Below are 5,100 nucleotides of genomic sequence, written 5' to 3'. Positions count from 1 at the left end.
CCGCGCCGCGCGAGGGAAGGAGCCTCCGCGGCCGGAGGCAGAGGCGGCTCCGCGGGGAACGCCGCGGAACGCGGAGCTGCGCAGAACCGAGCCACAGCACCACGGGCTGGCAGCGCTTCCAAAGGCAGGGGCTGGCGCGCTGTACTGCACCTGAGCGGGAAAAAATCCCTCAGTTTTGATGAGAATTAGGCAAGAGCGAGGATCACTGCACGGATCACTACCAGAGAGGGTTTTCCCGTTTCCGGAGCAGGCTCGGCTCCAGCGGATTCCCGGCGGCGGAGGCCAGGTGCCTGGAAGGAGCCGCAGCGTTAGCAGCCTCGCCGCCCAACTTCTCCCTCAAGGAATCGCCCATGCTCCCGGCTGCTCCTGGGAGCGAGGAGCGCAGCCCCTTCATGCCGGCGCCAGCCCCGGCTGCCACCCGACCCACGGGCGAGAAGCATGTCCGATGACAGCCTGCTCCTGAGGCAATGTAGGGTAAGATGCATCTCTCCCTCTCCCTCTTTTAAACCTTTCCGTAAAAACCTGCTATGAGCTGATGTCTTTAGTGAGCCCCACAGAGAACATTCATCYGCCGTGGTTAAAGACGCTAATAATCCTCAGTAAATTGGGGTGATCTGGACCAGCGTAAAGGCAAATCCAATTTTAAAACTAGGTATTTCTGCTCAGGGAGGCTTTATAAAATAGCAGGTTACACACAGTATAGCTGCATGCAACCCAAAGAGCAGGATTTTTCAGGGAATGGGTTTTAGAGGGTGTATGGCTGTAAACAGAGAGCAGCTAAGTACGAGGGACTACCTGTCACCATCCCTCCTGCAACAGAAGGGGGAAATAAATGATACGTGCATTTGTAAATATCTATCTCAAGAGCATATATTGCACAGAATTGTATTTATGAAAGCACTACTGTCATGTGACATACTGCAACGATAAGAAAACCTTTATAGTTGCAGAGACAGACATTTTCTGTTCAATGTTTACTGTTGCATAGTTGCCCAAAAGCTGAATTATTAATCAAGGAAGAGGCTGAAACCTCACCTGCAATTGCCTACTTATGCCTCCCTGGTCAAAAAAAGACTGCAATATTGCATTAAGAAGGCATATTTTCAACACTGAAAACCAGCAGACATGAATATTTTTAACTCTTAGCACACTGTTGCAGCTGAATAATTAACAGCTAAAGACTCACGTAGTTTCTCCAGGCATTTTGGAGTATTTGACAATGCCCAGACACCTGCTTTCATCGAYTGGATGCTTCAGAAGCAATCTTTAAATAATCAATCTTTAAATATCTTTATTCTAAAGTGTATTAATTGGCCTGAAGCATCCACCTAGAATCATTTCTCTAGAGAACAATCACTTCACAAATACTCCTCTGCTGATGCGTACCACAAAAAAGATCCCCCCAGCTGAATACACCCCAGTAAGCAGAGCAGTAAGCCGTCTTTTGTAAAATACGGAGCTGTTTTTRAGCAGGAGCAAAGCTGCCTGCTTGTCAGACCAGATTTACCATTTGCTCTCTCTCTTCTAGCTAGCTGCCAGAATACTGGTGAAAATACTTGCAGAAAAAATGGGGACCTCTGCCATCACAACACTGGAAGATGTAAAAAGGCAAGAGGAGAAAGAGGAGAAAGAGGAATCTATTCTAGCACTGCTTGGGATTGTTGGAACTGTGCTCAATTTATTTGTTATTGTTTTTGTGTACATCTACACTACACTTTGATGGCATTTTTGAACATCGAGCGTAGAGCATACAGTGCTGAGACCGGCGACAGCAGGAAGGATTTCTATATTTAACGAAAAAAAGAAAGAAAAATACACCGAAGAGATTGTCAAACACATTCCAGAGCAGAGTAGCTGGCTAAGGGCACTGCATCAATGACTGCTAAATATATCCGAGAGCCCAGTTCGGGTGCTAAATTATGTAAATGAAGGCAGGCAATATTCAACTTCACACTGATGACAGATGACGACCAAATAGTGGGAAGGCAGATGGCACCGTTTCATGGCCAGCGAACACACGAGACAAGAGACGGACGCAGACAAACACCCAGAACAATCACAACAAAAAGAAGAGACGGATTAGATAAATATATAAATGTATGTATCAGCCCGTGATGCTTCCTATAGTTTTGTGTAACATGTCTCTGTATATCTGAGACCATAAARCAAAGCAAAAAGAAAGGATTTTATTTTTAGATTGCTACAATATAGGCTTCCAATTTACACAAACCTATAGTAAGTGTGGAAACAGAAGCACTGCTATACCAAAAATTGTAATACTACAAGTAAARTTTTAACTCTTGATTATATTCTGCAGCATTTGTTAGTCTTGTAGAAAGCTGAGAAAGGTTAGATATTCTTGCCTTTACTGAATCTGTATTTGAAATAATAATGCTATACTAATGATGTGCTTTTCTAATTAAAAATCCTYTAAAAGTGGTGTGAAAAATAAAATAGTTTTAGTACTTTTCAGATTTATTCAAAATTACAATGGCACACTAGCACATGTTCTGCAAAGGAAAAGATCTTAAGCTACATTTTCCATATTAGAATGTGTTAACTCGAATCAAMTACAATTTTCCTGTTTTTATTCTAACGCTCATTTTCAGGTAAAATAAAACATATCACACAAAAAATTCACTGTGTTGTATGTAAAAGTCTTTATAGCTTTGCCCAGAAGAGTTTACTATCTCTGGACCTGGTCCTGAATATATTCCCCCCTTTTGCACTGTGTAGGATTTAGGCCTAGAGTTGGAACTCTCCTATACACTTCCTGGAACATGCAACTAGACTATTAAAATTGATTAGACTGTTTAAATGTTTTAAATTAAACAAAGGTACGGCTTTGAATTTGAGCCAAGGCTGCAGACCGTCTGAGCTAACGCAAGCTCTTGCATACATGACTGCATACACATTTTTCTCCTATTGGGAAAGCAACTTTGAGAGCAAAGGATTAAAAACATAGTAGAAAGTACCAGGGGCAAAAGAAAAAGAAACATTAAAGAAACACCATCCTTATGGATTAAAAGGGCCACAGAGGAWCAAGAGAGGAACTCCATTCTGAAAGAACAGCTCGATTCCTTTTCCCACGTTGCAACGTGAACATGCAGGCCCTCCATAACCTGACAGCAAACAAGCAATTCCACARATGAGAACTTATTATTCTAAAGAASTTGTTTTTTTAATCATCTGCTCAACTGGGTGAGCCCATGGAAGTCATTCCTGAATGGACCCACACATAAAATAAGGCCAGGGATCTACAAGAGGATGAATTTGGCCTTGCTCTTTCAGTCAGTTGCAGCACTCTGCCATTTCAGAAACTCTGTTAAAGCCACCAATTTATGAAAGGACAAGGTGGAGGGTGATGCATCCTGGTGCCGTCACTCTGAGTCACTAAGGGCTCATCCAAGGCATCAAGGAACAGGAGGAAGGCTACGCTGGAAGAAAGCAGGGACAGCTTGGAGCATTCCTTCATTATCCACAGCCTACAGCAGAGACATTTTCAATATATGAGCTCCACAGCATTCTGTAAATCTGCCTTCAAAAGGAATTAGGCAGATTGTGTTGACTTAAGACTACAGAATAGAGTGAGTATGYATGAAAGTGTTTTCAAGTAATTTCTTTTATCTAGATACTTATGGATATTATCACAGCACTCACACAATACAAGGACATTTGACATGGGGCTTAAGCCRAGAACTTAAAAGAATCTGAAAACTACTGAGAAATAGGAATTCAGGAAGTCCAGGTAAAAATCACTGCTGTTCATTTGATCCTGAAGTTACCAAAAGCTTGTCAGATTTCTGCAATAAGCAGTTTTAGGCCATGTTATTTCAAGGCGTAGCAGCACTTCTCCCCTGAACTGTGAATCACCAATGGGCCAGCACTGGACGTGGATGCTGCACCTTCTCCTGCAAACGCTGCAGCAGGGAAGCAGACACTGCCTTCCTAAAACTGTAATACACTGCAGCAGAGGCCACGGATCACTCTTCTACCTGAGCACAGGTTCAACTTATATGGAGACTAGTCAGATTTTTTGATTTGAGGAGCTATTCGCTACCTACCTAAAACGCCACTGTACTCCTCATTTCACAGGCAGTACTCACCTTCCCTAAAATTCTTAGGGCAATACTGTCATTAGGGAATGCCCTGGCATACAATCCGACTTGGTTTCAAAGCAGAAGTSTGGTATCCTCTCTTCCCTGATAAGAGCAGAGTCTCTGTACTTATGTGGGTCTAGAGAGTCCATCTTTAGCTAAAGAARTGCCAATTCCCAGCTCCAGGGCCTATTCCCTTAGTCAAATGTGCACCCTAGAGTCTCCCTCACTCTGTCTCTCGCTCTCAAAAAATATCTGAACAGCAACCACTTTTTTTATTTGCTACAGTAAAAACAAAAGGATGCAAGTGTGGGGAAAGCTAAATTTCATGTACAAACTCTGAACGCTCTGCAAAGTCTCTTCATACCTTCGCACTGGTCCTCTCAGCTTTCAGGAGTCACTTTCACAACTTCTTTCTTCCTGTTGACTGAGCCCAGCTGTGGACTGGACTTCACAGACAGCAAAGCAACACTATACCATGCCTTCAGAATGGCTACAATGGCTTGTAGCTACAAGAAGTTAAATACCCTAAATTAACATCAGCAGGAAATCAAGCACAGTTCAAAGCTCTGAGGTGGAGAGTGGAGGCCTGAAAACCACAACTTTTTCACCAGACAAAACCTCAACCAGCCAAGGTATTCCAAAACAGGCAGGAAAGAGAATGCAGGGAAAGGATGGATGTTCACCTTGAACCACTGCTCTACAGTACGTACATATTAAACCTCTGTGAACTTACTGTTCAGAAGGAGGTATCAGGAGGAAACAGCCCCACACTTAACGAACCCACAGCTCTGAGATGCTTGGAGAGCACCTGCTGGAGAGCAGCCCCRCAGAGAGGGACCTGGGYGTCGTGGTGGATGGCAAGGTGACCATGAGGCAGCAGTGTKCCCTGGTGGCCAAGAAGGCCAACGGGATCCTGGGGTGCATTAAGAAAAGCGTCTCCAGCAGGTCGAGGGAAGTGATCATCCCCCTCTACTCAGCCCTGGTGAGGCCACATCTGGAG

General features: G+C 43.9%; 1 protein-coding gene and 1 long non-coding RNA gene across 2 annotated transcripts in view; one reads left to right on the top strand and one right to left on the bottom strand.

Annotated features, from left to right (window-relative positions):
* The window catches only part of BIRC6 (baculoviral IAP repeat containing 6), a 144,276-nt gene that overhangs the window by 30,812 nt on the left and 108,364 nt on the right, over nucleotides 1–5,100 (bottom strand). The window lies entirely within an intron of this gene.
* On the top strand, nucleotides 31–2,490 carry LOC112957543. Its single transcript, XR_003251234.1, has 2 exons — nucleotides 31–474; nucleotides 1,529–2,490. It is a non-coding gene; the product is annotated as an uncharacterized LOC112957543 (long non-coding RNA).

Source organism: Nothoprocta perdicaria, unplaced genomic scaffold, assembly GCF_003342845.1.
Source record: "Nothoprocta perdicaria isolate Ctin4 unplaced genomic scaffold, notPer1 scaffold_73, whole genome shotgun sequence".
Taxonomy (NCBI): domain Eukaryota; kingdom Metazoa; phylum Chordata; class Aves; order Tinamiformes; family Tinamidae; genus Nothoprocta; species Nothoprocta perdicaria.
Note: the sequence above shows the minus strand (reverse complement) of the source record. Positions and strands in the feature narration are given on the sequence as shown.